Source organism: Neovison vison, chromosome 1, assembly GCF_020171115.1.
Source record: "Neovison vison isolate M4711 chromosome 1, ASM_NN_V1, whole genome shotgun sequence".
NCBI classification, from domain to species: domain Eukaryota; kingdom Metazoa; phylum Chordata; class Mammalia; order Carnivora; family Mustelidae; genus Neogale; species Neogale vison.
The window spans coordinates 75,330,879-75,347,131 of NC_058091.1; the positions used below are offsets into that span (position 1 = coordinate 75,330,879).

Here is a 16,253-nt window from a genome sequence, read left to right on the forward strand (position 1 = left end):
AAAACAAAAGAAAAGAGGAAAGAAAAGAAAAGAGTGCTGATTTTTAGAGAAACATTTATGTGTTATTCGAGAGGCCCTGTCCATATTAATTAAGATTGGGCGGTGTTTTCTCTTATAACTAGTGTCGTACTTTTAAAATATTTTAATTTTATTTTCATAAGATAATGGAAAATGTAATCTGAAAAGAATATAAACACTTTTCTCTATTCTTTTCTTCAGTAATGACATTTCTTTAAGTGTGATCTTACCTAAAGACCTCTTGTTGAGGAAATGAGATGTGTTTGAATGTGCTTTGCTGGACTGCTGGGAAGCTTTTCTGTTTTGGCCCCTGAAGGATCTTAACCATGTACATGTCAAGACCTCTCAAATAGTGGCACATGTGGTGAGTATAAATGGATTATTCAGCTCCATGCTCATCAAACAGGGAGTTTTAAACTAGAAGAGGAAATCTATCCAAAGAGACTTAAGCTTGTTCTGTATTGGTCCCTGGAATTAAGCATGCATACATATGTACATATATATTTGCACCCATACATAAATCTCTAGAAAAAACAAAAATTCTATTTTTCCTCTACTTGTGACCACTAACCTTTTTCTTTTTTCTCCAAAGCTCTTGGAAGATGGCCCAGGACTGCCTTAATGGTTCCTTTGTTCCTTTACAGAGCAACAGACTCTTGACCATGAAACTCTAGCCTGTGTGCAGATCTAGGTTCTGCCTCGCACCTGAGGAGCCATCTGCCTGAAGCCTAGAACCCTGGAGTGACCCTGTCACCCTTTGGAATCCTGGTCTGAGCCAGCCGCTGGTGAGTGGGATGAATGAGAGCTGGGGGAAAGAGGGTCTCTTCCCATCTGCTCTAAGGTGGTGTGCTTTGGAAATAACTATCTATCATCTATCTATCTATCTATATCTATCTATCATCTATCTATCTATCTATCTATCTATCATCTATTTGACAGAGAGTACTAGAGAGAGAGAAAGTACAAGCAGGGGGAGCAGCAGAGGGAGAGGGAGAATCAGACTCCCCACTGAACAGTGAGCCAGGACCTTGAGATTATGACCTGAGCTGAAGGCAGATGGTTAATGGACTGAGCTACCCAGGCGCCCCTGGAAATAAATACTTTTGAACAGCCTGCCTGACCTAAGGAAAATCCAGAAAATGGGGTATAGAGTCAATTGCCCTTTCTTGGAAATTTTCTTACTTTCTAGAGCAGGTCCAGGATAAATCAAATACTTGAGGCTTGGGTAAAATACATTTGATCCCAACTTACAGCAGGGGATCAGAGGGCCCCCTGGGAGTAGCTCATCTTTCTTTGACTGCTTTGTAGGTCTGAGAAATTGAGTCTGTAACCTAACCTCCTTGAGTTTCTACTACCTTGGTTCGCTAATGGGTAGCAATTTCTTCCTCGTAGCGGGATTGTGATGCTTACATGAGACACTGTTTGGAAAGGCCATCATCATTCTTGGCACTTAATGCCTGATGTACATTCATTCCCTACCCTTGACAAGGAAGAGCACAGGAGCACTGGCTTAGTGCTCAGGTCTTATGGCAGACCCGACTGACTTGAACGCATGACGTTAACTATTTCAGACTCAGTGGTGAAATCATATGAAATTCCACTTTCTTAAAATCAGCATTAATTTACGCAATTAATTCATGCAATTCTGCTAGACTCTGTGCTAAGCTCTCGAGATATCAATGATACGGTCCTTATCTTTTTTTTTTTTTTTAAGATTTTTATTTTTTTATTTGACAGTCAGAGATCACAAGCAGGCAGAGAGGCAGGCAGAGAGAGAAGGAAGGGAAGCAGGCTCTCTGCTGAGCAGAGAGCCTGATGCGGGGCTAGATCCCAGGACCCTGGGATCATGACCTGAGCCGAAGGCAGAGGCTTTAACCCACTGAGCCACCCAGGTGCCCCAATACAGTCCTCACCTTAATGCAGTTCTGAGTTTAGGGGAAGGCCCAGCACATTGCAGACAAGGATTACTTGGAGTCAATCAAGCAAGGAAGATGGAGGATGAAAAGGTAGTGGGGGCATTTTTAATAAGGACAAGGAATTAATCATATGGAGTTGGCTCAAGGAAACTACTTTTAAAAATGTGGCTCTTAAACACATTCATTCTAGAATGTATTCTAGAATGTAGTCTAATTTTTATGAGTAATTTTTATGTCCCTCTTAGAGTTAACTACAAAAATTAAACCCACTTTATTACCTTGTCTTATTATGTGCTCCTATGTTGGGTTTTTTGTTCATTTGTTTGTTTGTTTTGGGGTGGTTTTGTTTTGTTTCCTTTTTTTTTTTTTTTTGGTCTTTGTTTTTGGTAACTTTCAGTCTTATTTACCAAGAAAACCACTCTTTCTCCCATGATTTTTTCCAATCATCACATCAAAAGTAGCAGACACTCAAATAATTAAATTCACTGAGCTCTCTCAAAAATGTAGATCTTGGGGTCTTGGGTGGCTCAGTAGGTTAAGTGACCAACTGGTGATTTCAGCTCAGGTCATGATTTCATGTGTCAAGGGACTGAGACCTGCCTGGGGCTCCATCCACACTCAGTGAAGGGGTCTGCTTGGGATTCTCTCTCTCTCTCTCTCTATCCCTCTGCCCACTTGTATGCACTCTCTCTCTTAAATAAATAACTCTTTAAAAAAATGTAGCTCTCCATGGGTGTGTTGTCCATGCCGCCAAGACAGTGCTGAGGTCTCTGAGCACCACAGACACATATGTCCAAGTTCACTGCTTTCAAGGCACACAGATACATGCCTGGTCTCCACTGGGTGGGGACATGAGGGTTCATCCATATGTGTTCAGCCTGAATAAGGAATGAGCATTCCCTGGTCTTGTGGTCATTGTGTAACACTGCAGCATGCTTTTGCTTAAGTTTACTATTGTAACGACTTGTGGGTTCAAGTTGTGTATATATGGCCCTCTCACAAACAAGGGGAAAATGAAAAGTTTCGACTAGCAAACGGATGACCTTCGTGGGGCACTGACAATTCTATTATTTTCTAACTTGGCCAAGGGAGTGAAGTATTTTAGGAGGTAACAGGCACAGATTCGGAAAAGCGTTCTATCTGGTGTGGGTTATTTTTGTCCCGGCTTAACTTCTTGAAGATCTGTTTTATACGAAACCAGGGTGCATCCCCACACGAGACTTCACGTTTACTTTTGCCAGAGAGGTTAAAACCTCATGGGGAGACCGAGGCGCCTGGCTCTGCAGGCCCCAGCCTCTGCCCCTTCTACCACACGGGTGGGGGGAGGGGTGTGGGTATTGTTGGTGAACCGGCCATGGTACTCGCTTGCTTTGATTTGGCAGAGTGTCGGGGAGAAGAGTAAATACCTTATTCCTATAAGGTAGACCAATTGCTGGCTTTTTTTCTCAAGATATTTTCTTTTCTTTTTCTATTTTTCTTTTTTTCCCATTTGAAGTGGTCTGTGTGAGATGCAGATGGCGAAGTGATTCCATGATGCATGGCATCTCACACATCTTAACCAATTAGAAAAGCCTGTTGAGAATTACATGGAATTAATCCCATCCAGAAGGTCTAGGGACAGCCTCAAGGACTCAAACTCTAGTTACTAGTTTACAATGTCACAAGAGCCCCTTGATGGGATTAAAGCTGTGTATTTCCTGACAGTTTGTCTATTATTTCTTGTGAACTCTGTGTGTGTGTGTGTGTGTGTGTGGCTCCAACTGTGTCAGCATTTGTTGGGGGTTAGCAGTAAGCTCTCACATTCATTTTACTCAATCTGCCCGGCTATGAGGCCTTTGGAAAATGGCCACTTCTTTTATACTTATAAAAACCATGCCATTTAGTTGACTTCTCTTGACTTTTTTAAGTGTTTGTTTTGAAGTTTCATTTATACAGGAAATAGGCATAATCACCAATAAATTTAACTTTAATAACTCAGACCCTGGGAGCCTTTCCTGGTTGGCAAAAACCTCCCTACATACTGCAAATCCTCCTTATGGGATATCCTATTTCTTATCTGGAGTTGAAAGTCAGGATTAATCCAGATGATTAAGAAAATCTTTCTAAAAGATACCCTGCATCCTCTTTAAAATTAAACTCTCCTTGGAAGTTTCCTTTCTTTTCTTAGTAAAATCATAATGTCAATGATAAAAGTAAAAGTAGATCACAGGAGTTTGGGTGTTTTTCCCTAGATATGTTTAAAACTCAAAGATAGTAGGATCCTCCCCATTTCTTAGACCACAAAAAATGACATTACAATATAATTTTCAATCTAATTACTAATACTCAATACACATTTTACTATATTCAATATACTAAAGAAGATGCAAGAGTATATAAAGGAGAAGTTTTTGATTCTTTCAATGAAGTTATCCATTTGAGAATCTCCCACATCGTATGTACCACATGTATGTGCTTAACGGAGTACACATACTCACATGTTCACACACACACATTCACAGAATTCACCTGCTCTGTAAATTCTGAAGGCCAGAAACTTTTCTGCCGATAGCATTCCTGAAGATTTCCCTCCCTTCCTTTTTGCTTTCTAAGGCATGGAACTCTAAGACCCCCTTCCCAGACAGTCAGATATGCTCTAAAAAGTAACATTAGCCATGGGAAATATAGAGGGACAAGGGATATGCCACAAACAGGGATAAACACCTTCCTCAATGCAAACCTGCTAGATCGCTTCAAGCAGAGAACTGCTCCTTGTCCTTGTCCTTGTCCCCACTGTGGCCTCTCTTTCCTGCCCATGGACCAAAAAATCAGGGCTTTCCCTCCTAAGTGACCCACCATGGGAGGCTTAGATAAGGCGCAAAGTTGCCCTCAATAGACTTCAAACCCCCACCTCTGGAACAAAATAGGAAAGTTATCCTTTTGTTAGCACTCTATCTAGGAGAAAAAACCCAAGGAAAACATCCACTGGACAAAGCCTACTTTGTGTGCCGAGAAACCCTGATCTTGGACAATTGTCTCTAGTCTTATTTATGCAAGAAATGAATTTTCAGAGGTCTAGCAAAATTATCAGCAGTGCAATTATAATACTTTATGTTTATTTGGTTAGTACACTCTCCATTATCTAGGGGAAGAAAACAGTCAAAAAATTTTCCTTAAACAAAAAGTTACAGAGGAAAGAATAAAATGTTCATTTCTGAATAGGAAAGCTCTCATTTGCGAAATGCCCTGATATGATAAGAAAAGTACTTTATGCCAAACCTTACGAAACTTATTCTATACCTGTGATGTGTACACATATCATAGATTTATGCTTTTTTCTTATGTAGTGTATATAAATGTATACATAACATGCATTATTATTCCAATCCTTTATGTGTAAACAAGTGCAACTATGAGACCAGCTGGCTTTTCTTGACTAACTCCAAGTCCAAGTAGGTTTTAAATGATAGGCAGTGTTTTCAGTTTGTGGGAGAGGCAGGAAGTGGAGGGGGAGGCGAAGAGCAATAGAACAGAGAGAAAGCGTAGGGGAAGCATGGGTTTAGGGGCTCAATGGCCCAGGGTCTCAATCCCATACTTTAATCATTAATAGACCCCAATAAATACCGTTTTATTTTGATTTTTGAGCTCTAATATTAGGGTAATAATAATATATCCCTTACAGACCTGCAGTCATACGTGTAGAACCCTCCATTGTAAAGCAGGCAGGAGAACTCAGCTTTGAAGACAGTTAAGTGCAAGAGGTAGGTAACTGCAGATGACTTGGTTTTCTTTCTGCCTCCCCTGGAGAGGACAAGGGGTCTTGAGAAAACTTTGCGACATTATGCCAGCGAATTTTTAAAGTAGAGTCTGTGGTCCACTCAACAAACATCTATTACTGATTCTGGGCCAGGCTGTGAATTCTGCAAAATGATTCAGGGAGCTGCAGATGTTTGATTCGAATTTTATTTGAAAAAAGGATACAAATGGCAGGTGTGTTCGATGTGCTGCATATGAAATTAACTCTTTCTTTTAAAAAGATTTTATTTATTTATTTTAGAGAGAGATAGAGAGCATGAGCAGAGGCGGGGGCGGAGGGAGAAGGGGGAGCAGATTCTGCACTGAGCAGGGAGTCCGACATGGGGCTCCATCCCAGGGCCCCGGGATCATGACCCATGGTGAGGGCAGATGCTTAACCGTCTGAGCCACCCAGAAGCCCCTAAGTTAACTCTTAAGACACCACTCATGTCTTAACTTGTATACTCAGGTTAACTCATTTTTGTGTACACTCAGAATATAACTTCTCCTGCCTTCTCTGAAAATATTTTTTTATTTCTAAATGTGCCACTGATTAGGAACATAATGGTGTTTAAACACTCCTTTAAGAATTCAGGCCCACTCCTGTGTGTTCATATACAAACACACGACTGTGTTATATCAATGCTGGTCTTGGTTAAATGCTATGTCAGGCCTGGGGATCTGCCCCAAACATGCTCTGTTCCCTATGTAATAACATGTTTGGGCAAAAATAAATGACCGGCTACCTTGTTTGACAGTTTACAACACTGTAAATTTGAGTGCTTCTCTTCTGGCTTTTATATTTATGAGAAAGAATGAACAGTTATTACATATAGTCAATGATACAGTTTTTTGAAATGAAATATTCTCACCCACTTTTTCAGAGAGTATGTGGAGATTGCAACGGGAGCTATGCAGAAGTCTTACCCTTTGTAAAGACTTCTAGGGATGCTTAGGTATCTCAGTCCTTAAGTCTGCCTCGGGTCATGATCCCAGGGTCCTGGGATCGAACCCTGCATCGGGCTCCCTGCTAGCTGGGTGGCATGCTTCTCCCTCTCCTACTCCCCCTGCTTGTGTTCCCTTTCTCACTGTGTCTCTCTTTGTGAAATAAATAAAATCTTTAAAAAAAAAAAAAAGACTTTTGTGGATGAATTAGGATTTTTCTTTGTACTGTGCAACCAAAATGAAGTATAGCAAAAAATGAAATACTGAGACTGATTTCAAATTACTTTCTAAATAAAAGTACCGCGTAGTGCTCAATGATTAATTTAATAATAAGTCAATGTTATACATTAATTATGTAGAAGAAATACACTAGTAAAATAACATTTGTCTGTTTCTATGCTGGGGTATCAAATGCTATTGAACAAGTATGAAAACCATGGCTCGAAGTATGACTTTCTCCAAAAGGAGGGTCATGGGAAGAGAGCAGCAGAAGTGCAACAAAAGTTCCACTTAACACAGTGCTCTTTTCCTTGTTTCTGGAAAAAATGGAAATGCAAACTACCCAGGATGGTAGTTTGCATGGTAACATGGACACAAGTATTCTATGACACAAGTGAATGTTAAATAGAATTTGAGTGAGATGGTCTCAAATCATGTTTTACTCATTTTTACTCATTTTTTACTCATGTTTTACTCATTTTATGCATAAAGTGCCTTTCGGGAAAGTGTTTTCAAATTGTATCTGTTCCTTCCTGCAGACTCAGAACCATGCATATATCTGGTCAAGGCTCGTGTGGATTCTTCTGGTTTTGTGGGGCTTATTTCTCCTTTAACTGAAATATCAAAGCGTCCTTGATTCTTTAAAAATTGTGAGAAACATCACTTAGATGTTCAAAAACAAAAGCACAAGCTTTATAAATATTCCTGTGAGAGTGTTTCCCTGCTGTGGTCCACATTTAGAGTGGAGTACATTCACTGTGTCCATCATTGTTCTATTAAGACCAAGGACCAAACACTTCCTGTTTCAGGATCCTACAGACTGAGAGGGAGGAAAGAAGAAATAGGGAGAGAACTGCCCGCTGATGCTTCCCTTTTGATGAGGATTGGAGGGAGGCTCTATATTGTCTCCAAAGCTTTTGGGCATTTGTGGGTGGGATGGAGGTATTAGAAAACCTGTATCGATACAGTGCCTTGAGTGGGTAACGATGTCGATTATTACATTGATAGTCTTGATAGTTAAATGTTAGCCTTTGCATTAGGGATGATTTACAGTTACTTTTTGATTTGTTGCACCTATACTAGACAATTAAATAGATGCAAATTCCCACATAGAAACTAGGGATAAATCTTATGTATCTTCTTCTCTAGGGCATTCATGTGCTAAAACTGTCTTCCTAGTTGCCCATTTCCTCATCACCTGGCCGCCTGATTCTTTTGATCCCCCTGGTCCAGTGAGGTCACCTGCCTCTCCTGAAATCTGTTTGCAGGTTAGCACTGGTGGTAATCAGCCTTGCTGATGCTACTTCATTTCTCAAGCTCCACCTTTCTCTAGTGTTCCTTCTTCTAGTGGACTTGTCCTACATTTTTGTTTATTTTCTGTTTCTAAAACTTATGCCTTCTTTACTTCTATGTCCATCTTCCTAGGATTTCAACAGGACTCTCCTGCATAGCACCCAAATGACCTGATGTAAATTCTGTTACTTTTCATTTTGGAACTATGCTCTCTATCCCTTCCCCCTTTCCTAAGTCTAGGTTAAGATGACCAATGTATTACCTCTCTCAGAACTGGAACAGCCCCTACTGGTCACCACCCAACTAGACTGAACAAGAACTAGTGGAAAGATCCTGGATCATCCAAACTCTTTCATCCCCTACACAAGTCACTTAAAACAAAAGACACTCAGAACTAATCATGTAAAAATCCTGCCAATGTAAAAATAAGCAAAACTTCAAATACGTGTTAAAACAGGTGGAAAGGGATCCTTATGCTGAACTCAATATATGTTTGAAATCATTGTTTTTTCTTTACAAAATAATTATGTGCGGCAAGAGTAACCTAGAGGTCAGATTTGGTCTGAATTCTTGAGATCCAAGTGTGATGGGAACTTATTCAGTGTTCTCGAGCAAGTCACTCCTTAGATTCATTTCCCTAACTACAAAATGGAGATTATGCCTCCATCCTGAAGGTCCTGGGGCTTACTGTCAGAGAAGTGTTTTGGAATCCACTACTGAAAGGTGCTCAGCAAGTTCAAAGCACTAATATTAAGAAAGGTTTATATCATATTTATAACGCAGTAAATCCTTCCCATAAGTATAAAATGATTCCTCCTAGTTTTATTCCTTACACAGATTAAAAGAGCTTCAGTTTCTTCAAAACTATCAACTTAACACAGTGCTCCAGCTGTGTACACGCACAAAACTCTTCCCGTTTGCCCCATGAGCTGAGCCCAAGACAAAAGAACACACTACTCACGAGTGTGACTCATGTGAAAATTGAAACTTCATGCTCCATTTTATTAAGGGCCTTGCATTCTTTCAGTGGGTTAGAATAATTGGGAATAAAGATAAACACTGTAAAATAAACATGGACACTGAATTAGTCCAATAAAGTAAATGTGAGTCAACTGCTCACCAGCAAACCCAGTGGACAAATGGGGGAACTGCAAGAGTCTCAAAGCCATTGATGAGTCCAATCCATTATTTCCCCAAGCACTTTAAGTATATTATCTGAATCGATAGAAACAATGCTTAATCGTAGAACACATAATAATGGTCACAATTAGGGTTTTATTCAAGAGAATAGGGAGACCAGAAGAGAGCATCTGGCTGGCAGCATGAATGGTTAAGGGGAAGGGTGAAGGCCCAACAGAAGTGATGGTATCACAAGGTTATAAAGGTAGAAAAGAAGAAAGATGACATTCGATGTGTGCCAGGTTTGTGCCAGGCAGTACGCTAAGCACCTCACATGCACTCTTTCATGGAATCCTAATATGGAATTTTCAAGATAGGCATTATATCTCTTCCACAGTATTGAAGCTGAGAACTTGGGTCATTTTTCCAGGTATTAAATAATAGAACAAGAAGCTCTCTGGATTCATATGAGTCCTAGTTGAACTGTTTCTACCACATTCTGGCACCATTTTGGGGAAAAAGTCTGTTGGTTCTGAAAACTGTTGCTAGGTTTTTTATTATGATTTGTTAATAAGCACACCAAAATAATACAGTTAGTTTTCCTCTTGGCTTAGTGTATCTCTTTAACTTCTGTGTGGCCGTATTTCCTTTTCTTCAATCATAGTTGGATTGAAAATCTGTTTTTTAAATAATTAGATTGAATTCTGCTTTAAATATGATATTGGTGGTGAAAATATACACATAGCAGCTATAATGCTTGGCATCTCCCTTATGTAGTGATGATAAAGGTGAAGAAGCATTGAGATGAAATTTGAGAATCTTAGAGAAATTTTGGCAAAAAGTATAGGAAAAGAGAACAATTTTTTGAACATTTCTCTCAGGAAATTTGTTCTGAGTTGTGTACTAGGAAAGGAAAATCCTAGTTCTTGGAAATTCTATGAGGAGAAACCAATGTGTGGATTTTTCTGAAGAAAGCAATTTTTAAAAAAATATTTTATTTATTTATTTGACAGAGATCACAAGGAGGCAGAGAGGCAGGCAGAGAGAGAAGGAGAAGCAGGCTCCCTGCTGAGCAGAGAGCCTGATGTGGGGCTCTATCCCAGGACCTTGGGATCGTGACCTGAGTCAAAGGCAGAGGCTTTAACCCACTGAGCCACCCAGGTGCCCCAAGAAAGCAACTTTTGTCCCAACTCTTTCTATCCCTCAGTGTCTGCCTCCAGAGAGTCTCTAGAAAGGACTTTCATCTTGTAAGATTAGCTCTGAACTGTCTCTGGCCACCTAGTGCCTCTGGGTTCCTTCTGTACTCCCCTCTCTCCATTGCTCTCTAGGCTACCTTTCTTTACTTCTTAGATCTCCAGTTTCACTCCCCTGGCAGTTTCTCTCTCTTCTCTGTGACCCTGGGGCTAAGGACTGCCTTTGTTTCTGCACTAGATGCTCATACTTCAGCTGCTTTCAGGACAGCATCTGGGTTCTCTCCATTGTTCATCAAACTGAAGGATGAACAAGAGCAGAGAGCCACAGTGTTTCTTCTTTACTGACTGGAAAAGCACTAAGTTGCCTCTCATCAAGGGCTGGGGGCGGGGGGTTTGTGGTGAGGATCCATAACTGGAAGTCCTTGTGGGGGCTTGATATTCATTAACTTGGACAAATCTAAAAATGGCAAGGAGGTTAGCCTGGGCACACCCAAGTGTGCATTTTTTTGGGTGCATGGTATTTGGAAGTAGCATTTGAATTCCACATTGTTTTAGAGAGGCTTTTGCTCTCTCAGATTCTGATGGTAAGTATCTCTATTACTGCAGAGAGTGAGATTGAAGCTCAAACCTACTGCTTTTGAAACACAGCTCTGAGAAGACATCCTGGTCTCTGGCACATGAAACTACCTTAGTACTAGGACTAGGAGAGTTTGGGTTTAGGAGCTTGCTCTGCATTTTTTTTTTTTTTAATTAAAAATTGCTCCATTTACAATGTCTCTCTGCTAGCTTTTTTTGTTACCACTTTTTTTAACCTTCAAATTTTAAAATTCTTTTTTTCTCACTCACTCTATTTTTGACTTTTGTTTTTATAAGTTATCATCTTAAAGAAAAGCATGATTGATTTAAGTTCACAAAGAGAAAAATATTCATGTATACCAGCCCTATACAATAGAACTTTCTGAGATGATGAGGATTTTCTGTATCTGCCCTTCCCTTCCCAGTACAGAACTCACTAGCCACATGTGGCTACTGGGGGCTTAAAATGTGGCTCGGGTGGCACTAAGCAATGACAGCACACTAGAGACTTGGGGGGAGAATTATGGAGAAGAACAAGGTAGAAAAAGAGACTCCTTTAATTCTATGATTAAAGTCCTGGATTGCTTGATGTCTCCCTACCCCTCCTACCCTGAAAAATGGTTCATGTGCATGAAACCTGCCAGAATAATAAGGCAAACACTTATAGAACTGAGATATGGTATGCAATACCACATTTTCAGATTGGACTCTGAGAACTACACAGGTGAGGGAGACCAAAATAACACTGCAAAGGTTTTAAAACTAAATTGACATTCAAACTACAGTCCACCAAACCGAATCAAGACATGTTCAGGGTTGATTGCCTGCTTAAATATATGACTTAAAAAGAAACCTGATTCTTTAACATAATACTCAAATGTTCAGGAATCAATCCAAAAAAATCAATCCAAGAACCAGAAAAACCGTAATTCAAATGAGGAAAAACAATAACATATGCTCTGCCAAGATCACACAGAGGTTGGAATTAAATGACAAGGTTTTTAAGTAACTGTCATAAAAATACTCCAACAAGCAATGCATGAAACGGAAAACTGAAACAAGAAGCAGTGGGAACATACAGAAAACAATAAAACAGCCGACCTAAATTCTATCGTATCATTAATTACTTTAAAAGCATCTGATGTATTTTCACTTAAAAAGGGGATTCCATGGTATAATAAAAGTTGTAAAAGAAAAAAAAAAAAAAAGCAAATGTCTTAGTCCCCTTTCCTCAGCTGCCGCTGAAGTGTTCAGAGGCACTTTATCCAGCCACTGGACCACACCATGGCTTCCCTCTGGGAGCACATCTTCATGGACTCAGCCCTCATCCTACACAGCGATGAGGTGCTGGTCATGGAGGATAGGATCAATGCCCCCATTAAAGCAGTGGGTGTAAAAATATCCTTTTAAATGTGGCTAAATAACCTTTCTGACCCTGCTGGTTTACAAAGGCCCTGGCCAATGTCAACGTGGGGTGTGGGGGGGGCAGTCTGCAATGTTGGGGCTGGTGGTTCCTACCCCAGCAGCTGGTGCTGCCCCTGCAGGAGATCCTGCTCCCTCCACCACTGTGGAGAAGAAAGTGAAAGCAAAGAAAGAAGAGGAGTCTGATGATGACATGGCCTTTGGTCTTTCTGACAAAACCTCTTCTGTAACCTGTTCAATAAAAAGCCAAACTCTTAACAATCAATCAACCAACCAACCAATCAACCAATCAATGTAAATGGCTCAAACACACCAACTAGAAGATAAAGATTTGCAAAATGGATTAGAAAATGTGATCCAACTATGTGCTGTCTACAAGAAGCTCAGTTCAAATATAGGTATGATATAGCTAATGTAAAGCACAAGAATGCAAAAAGGTATATTGTGTGAACATTAATTAAAAAAAAGCTGGAGTGTCTGTATTAATATCAGCCAAAGTGGACTTCAGAGCAAAAGAGAATTAACAAGGACAAAAAGCAGTGTTACAAAGTTATAAAAAGGATCAATTACTTAAGAACATATAACACTCCTAGACTGATGATTCACAGACCCATACGTCTGAAACAAATAATACATTATGTTAATTTTAAAAAGAATGTATAACACTCCTAAATATATATGTTCAAAGCAGCAAAACCTGCAAAAATATGAAGCAAAAATTGAAAAACTGGAAGGAGAAATAGATATCCCACAACCATAGCTAGGGCTTCCCTTAGTAATTGATAAACCACCAGCCAAAAAAATTCAGCACAAAACTGGAACATGAATGTTTGTAGCAGCTTTATTTGTAGATCAAAAACTGAGAACAACTTAAATGCCTTTCAGCCGGTGGATGGCTAAACAAATTATAGAATATCCATTGCTAGAGACTGAATGTGAACTCCCACCTTTCAAATACATATGTTAAAGCCCATTGTGATAGTATTTGAAGGTAGGAGCTTTTCTGAGGTGATCATGAGGGTGGAGTTTTCATGAATAGGATTACTGCCCTTATAAAAGACAACCCGAAGAACTCTGTTACCCCTTTCCAACATGTGAGGACACAGGCAAAAAGATGGTTGTCTGTGAACCAGAAAGTGGGCTCTTGCCAGATAACCTAATCTGTACACACTTTGATCTAAGAATTCTCAGCCTCCACAGCAATAAGAAATCTATTTCTGTTTTTTAGTAAACCATGCAGCCTCTGGCATTTTGTTACAGCAGCCCATGTAACAAACACATACCTTGGAACACTACTCCGTGATAAAAGAAACAAATTGTTGTTAAATGCCATAACCTTATGGATTTCCAAGGCACTATGATGTATAATGAAAAGCCAATTACATTCATGTTACATTATCAAAAGGACAGATTATGTTTGCCAAGGGTTGGGGCTGGAGGGACAGTGTGACTGTAAGAGGTGATGAAACAGTTGGTGATAATCTTAATGATAATCATGGTTCTACAAATCAATCTACATGATAAAATGTCATAGAACTATACAACCCCCAAAATGTGCATATTAAAACAGGTAACAATCCTAAGCATATTATTATTAGATTATATTAGATAGATAATAGTATGGTACCATCATCAATTGGTTGGCTTTGACAACTGTGCTGCGGTTATGTAAGATATTATTGGGGATAAGGGTCCATGGTCCCATGGATCCATGGGAACTCTCTGTACTATTTCTGCAACTTCTGTGTGAGCCTTTAATTATTCCAAAACAAAAATATCCTTTTAAATGTGGCTAAATCAACCGATGAACTGAATTTTTCATTTAGTTTGATTTTTATATATTTAAATAGCTGCATGTGACTACTGGCTTTAGTATTGGACCATGTAGGTCATTACTAAGTTTTGTCAAGTAACTTTTTGATTTCCATTTGTTTTTATTCCTAGGCTCCTGAAGAAAGTTTGATGTATGAAAAATTTACCCAAGGCATAGAATATAATGCATATTATTTCACTCTCCTTTTATCAAGTACAATACTGTACCACATCAGAGCATAATGAACTTCAAGTTTCAAAAAGCAATGCATTTGGTCATTTTATCACTTTCCATTCCATTCCGATGACTATTGTGGATAGGTGAACGTTAATAGCTCAGCTAGGCTGCAAAAGTTTTTAAGACTCAACCTTGTTTTGTAAGCTCACTGAATAGGAAGAGGTCTATAGTTGTTTAGAACCTTAATTATCTCTTTTTACTCACAAAATCTGAGCAAATCCCTAGGAATGAACAGTTGGTCTTTGGACTTTCCCTGCCAGAATAAGTGACTTTAAATCTTTGCCAGCACAGGTTAAGAGATCAACTCATTTTTCAGAGCCCACAGAAGTCAATCTTCTCTGACTTGCAGAAGGAATTTTATTCTGTCCTCCCTTTTCATTCATCCCCTTCAACTTTTCCCAAAGCATCCTCACTCTAGATAAACTATACAAGCTTACAATGAGGCAAATTCGTGGTGTGCTGGCTCAGCCCCCTTCCCTCCCTGCCCCAGCCCCACACAAAAGCAAGAGTCTAATCATAATGAACTGCCCAAGCTTTCCTGGGGGTACTCAGGGGCGGGGACTTTTAAGGTTATTTTGGGACCGGTTGCTGTAAAGCTCTTCTTCCAACCACTCCTAAAATGGGGATGGAGGCTGTTAGGACCCCTCACCTTGGGGAAAGACTAAGCCTGTTGTCTAGAGATTTCAAAAAAGGAATGTTAGGATTCTCTTCAGTGGCATATGGGGGGTAGGGAGTGAACATTAATACCATCATTGTTTAGGATTGCCAGCTCATGATAATAAAGTGCATACTGACTTAGTTGGTTTCAATCACTGTTTAAAATTCTCTACAGATGCGGCACCCACTTTCACCTGTACCAGGGAAAACTACTCCTATCATCCTTCCTTCAGAAAGTCACTGGTTTTCTCCCTTCTATGTCCAGAGCACCCGCTTTCACCTTTCCAGACAGAACTGAGGGAGACTCAGATATGACCCTAAAGTGTCAGTTCTGAAAAAGCAGGAGATAGTCTGTTGCCCTCTTGATGCTCTCTAACAGTTAACACAATGCTTGGCTCTAATTGGCATTTAGGAAGTTATTTAGAGAAATGAATTAGTTTATATTTCACAGACAGAAATGACCTTTTTTTTTCTTTCTTTCTTCCTTCCTTCCTTTCTTTCTTTCTTTCTTTCTTTCTTCTTTTTTTTTCTTCATGCTAAGAGATGACTCCACAAAATAGATTCCTCCTCAGTTAACTGAAAAATACCTTCTCCGGAGAGGTAATTCCCATTTGTTCAAAGGCAGTTTTCCAGGTAAAGGAGCAGCTATTGAGCCATTAGCTGAAACTGGCTAACACTAGGTTGGAGATGAGTACACTGGCCTGAAGCAAAGGGATCTTGGAAGGACATCAGCAGCATCTAGGATAGTCTATTGTACCACCTGTATCCAGTTGTTTCTCCATCCTGGAGGAGATTTTCCGAGGTCAGGTTGTGTTGTCTAGAGGTGGGATTCAGCAGCTGACCGACAGCAACTGGTTGAGTCATTCTATCTGCAGCTATTTCATGACTGGTGAATTAAATGGAGCTGATGAAGGCGATGATCCATCCATTTAAATCTTTGAGGGTGGTACCAATCTCTGCCTTTCCATCTGGAATGTGGTATTGTTTTTGATGCATTATCTTAAACATTTAAGGGAGCTACTCTTTTTCCACTAGTCCTTATGAGGCTTTTCACAAATGTTAAATGCACCG

General features: G+C 39.8%; 1 pseudogene; it reads left to right on the forward strand.

Moving 5' to 3' along the window:
• The first annotated feature begins 12,249 nt into the window (after positions 1–12,249).
• On the forward strand, positions 12,250–12,773 carry LOC122900198 (annotated as a pseudogene).
• The last annotated feature ends 3,480 nt before the right edge of the window (positions 12,774–16,253 follow it).